Consider the following 3895-nt stretch of genomic DNA (forward strand, 5'->3'; position numbering starts at 1 on the left):
GAAAACTCTCTTCTTGCTTAAGTTTACTATATTGGACTTCAATCTCATTCACAAAAACAACTCTCCTACCATGAGGACATTCAAAATATTTATGCCTTGCTTCACCACATATGTAGAAAGTACCCTTAAACTAACCTATAGATGTCCTACTCTTTTGATCAAAATGTTTTGGTTCATCTTCTTCATTTGGTTGAACTTTTGCTAAGCTATCCTACTTCTCCTTCCCTCTAGTATTACCTTGACCTTTCCTCTTCAACATTTCTCCTACCTTTAGAGCATATTGATAAGCATCTTCAACCAAATCAATCTTTAACATACCAAGCTCATCTTGGATATTGAATCTCAAACCATTAATGTACCAAGCTTCCTTCTCCTTTGAAAATTCTCTATGCCCATACCAAATAGTCAATTTTTAGAACACCTCGGTATAATCTTTCATAGTCATATGTTTCTGCTTCAAATTCTACAACCTTTTGAACAACTGAAGTTCATAATTAATAGGAATAAACATAACCTTCAACTTAGTTATCATCAACCCCCATGTAATGATTTTCATTTCACCTTCCTCCTCTCTGTCTCCTTGTAGTTCTTTCCATCAAACAACAACATGTCCCTTCATCTTAGTTTGTGCCAACCTCACTCTAAGTGGATCTCCAATATCCTCTAGCTCAAAGTAGTCTTCCAATTCACCAATCCAATCAATCAAGCCTTCAGGAGTCAAAGTACCTGAGAAATTAGAAACCTCCATCTTATGTTTTAGCTTAAACTAAGATCTAGGTCTAGAAAACTTGCCAACCCTATTTCCATAGGTCTCTCCACATGACTAGTTATATCCTCACCACTTGATCCAGCAACTTCAAACTCTTTGATAACCTCCGCATAACCATCTTCAGTGCCCACATGTTGAAGTACACCACCAATAGCACTTATGATTTTAGCATCATCATTTCATATCACTCTTTGTAATCCATCATCAGGATGAGAGAGTGCAAGATGCATGCAAAATGTCAAATCATAGGTAAGGCATGTGAACTATTTTATAGAATGCCTCAAAGAAATGTGGTCTCTTTGCAAGCCATGATTGCAGGATACACAAAAAATGGATTAAGAACTCCTCCTCCTCACTGATTAAGTTGCACCACAAACCAATAGTCTTCATCTTTGTTGTGAGCTCCTATCCCCTATGTGAGTGCTGATGTAGAATTTGAAGTAGAAAAATAAGTGAAAACATGTTGAATAAGGTTTGTAATCTCAACTTGGTCAACATTGTTTATTTAAGGGCTATGGACTGGACAATTCTTCAATGTCCAATTAGGGGTAGCATTGCATCCTCTTTAACTATTACATGTACAACCCTAGGAGGAAATAGGTTGTTGGTTGCTTCTTCTGGCCTTGCACTTTCTTCTTTGTGGGTTTTTCTTAAACACAGCTCTACATCCATCCCCATTTTTAAGTGATTTGGCAATGCATCTATTTGTTGCAAAAAACAATACCCATTTCTTGTTTTAGTTTCGGATAGCTCTTGCTCAACTCTTTCATTTGGAGAGAAGGTTTTCGTCATGGTAGCAACACATAAAACATCTCATGGCAAAATTGAAGATGAAAATGAGTACAAGCATATGGTTGACTTACCTCAGACAAGCTTCATCCTCAGAGCCAATTCAATAGCACATGAACTAGAAATATAGAAGTTGTGGGATGAGAAATAGATATTAAATAGGGTTGTAAACAAGAACATGAGGGATACTTTTACTCTTCATGATGATCCCCCTTATGCCAATGGAAATTTTCATATTGGGCATGCGTTGAAAAAAATACTGAAACATTTTATCAGGAGATATAAGTTGCTTGAAGGGTATAAGGTGCACCATGTGCTTGGTCCCCATATTTGAAACTTTCTCTAGAATATATATGAAGCTACACAGATTGAAGTATTTAGGCAAATTGGAGACCCTCATCTAGCATGGCTTTGGCTGAGGCTGAGTTGGAGTATCCAAAGGAAGACATATCAAGAAGTGTTTGTGTTATTTTCAAAGTGGTTAATGTAGCAGACACATCTCCTGATTTTCTCAAAGGACTTCTACCCAATTTGGTTTGGTTATTTAGACTACAAAACCATGACAATTCCTACAAATGTTGTTGTTGTAGTCAATGGTCAGCTTGTTTATGCAATGATCTAGGTAAGAACAAAATCATACGTAGATACTACTACGGAAGGTGTTAAAAAGCCTATTTTTGAAAGCAGCCAACACATTGTCATTGCAACAAATTTAGTTAGTCATCTATAATTGAAGTGTGAGGTACTTGAGCTTGATGTGCTGGGAACATTTTGTGGTTGAGATCTTGAAAATTGCAGTTATATCCATCCCTTAGAAAATAGGGAATGTCCTATTGTTGTGGGTGGAGATTACATAACAACGAAATCTAGAATAGGGCTAGTTCATATTGCCCTAGGCCATGGCCAAGAAGATTTTTTGACTGGCATGAAATATAAGCTTCCAATATCATCTCTTGTGGATGATAATGGAAATTTTACTGAAGAAAGTGGGGAATTTGTTGGTTTGGATGTCTTGGGTGATGAAATTGTGGCAATTGTCAAGAGCTTAGATGAACACTCATGTCTTATCATGGAAGAAGTGTACAAACATAAATATCCTTATGATTGGAGGACACAAAAGATTAGCAAATACAATTAGGAACTATTGATATTAAAAAAAATAGAAAAAGATTAGAGAACCTATTAATGACAATGAAACCTGAATTATGCTCAGGAATAAGAATCTTCTTTGTTATGTATTCACATACAACATCAATGTTGTACTTTAGTTGTGCGGATATTGGTACAACTGGAGCTCCATTATCAATGATACCCTAATAGAACCAAAACATTTACAACACCTTTGAGTCACAAGTAAAAAAAATGTCAATATCAGAATTGGTAACAATCATCAATGCATTTAGCATTGAGATTAAATATATTTAAAATACATAGAATAAATTTCAACTAACCTGAATAAATTTCTGAATTTCCTCATGCTGGTTGTTTGCTGCACTCTCCTAGATTAGGTCAATTTTGTTTTGCAGAACAATAATATGTTGAAGATATGCATAAAAAAATTACAAATCACTAAACTTATGTTGAAGATATGCATAAAAAAATTACAAATCACTAAACTAAGTTATTATTATACACACTGGGCAATCAACAAATGAAACATATCGTAAAAGCTTCATGCGTGCATTTTCAAATCCAGGGACATCACAAAAAGGATTGTCTTCCTTTCCACTACCATATGCACTGTAATGTGAATTGAATGATGTTAGTTATTTACCATGCTCCAAACCAAAGAGAAAAGCATCATTCCACTTTCATAAACCTTTCAATTGTCCATTATGAATAAGAAATAGTACTTATCCAAACCATCCTTGTTCACAATGTCCTCTATACATATGCCTGAGAGCCTAAAGATTTAGCAAATTTTAGGTAGAACCCAAGTAGGAAACAATAACTTATTGGAACAAAAAGATGCGTCAAGTTTAGCATATGGTTGACTTACCTCAAACAAGCTTCACCCTTAGAGCCAACTGAAGATGAAGATGATAATTTCTATTTCATACAAAATTAAGAGAACTAAAAAATAATAATAATAAAGGAAATAAGGTATGTTAGTTTGAGCTTCACTTTGTTTCGAGAATACTTTAATATTCTCTACTTAACAAGGCCAACCATGTGAAGGTGGAAGCTCATCTGGCCTCACCCCCCTCCCCCTAGCATCAATCTAAATTCTCCATTAACATCTAATTACATACTTCATTCATTTCATTCATCCATTTATGAACTATAACATTCAATCAATACAATCACATAACATTCATTAATATGATATAAAATTAA

The 3895-nt window shown here is 34.9% G+C and overlaps 1 pseudogene; it reads left to right on the forward strand.

The window, feature by feature from the left end:
• The first annotated feature begins 1736 nt into the window (after nt 1-1736).
• On the forward strand, nt 1737-2696 carry LOC149571516 (isoleucine--tRNA ligase, chloroplastic/mitochondrial pseudogene; annotated as a pseudogene).
• Nucleotides 2697-3895: the final 1199 nt, after the last annotated feature.

Source organism: Cupressus sempervirens, chromosome 2 (genome assembly GCF_028749045.1).
Source record: "Cupressus sempervirens isolate cs-2001-9-10 chromosome 2, ASM2874904v1, whole genome shotgun sequence".
Lineage (NCBI taxonomy): Eukaryota > Viridiplantae > Streptophyta > Pinopsida > Cupressales > Cupressaceae > Cupressus > Cupressus sempervirens.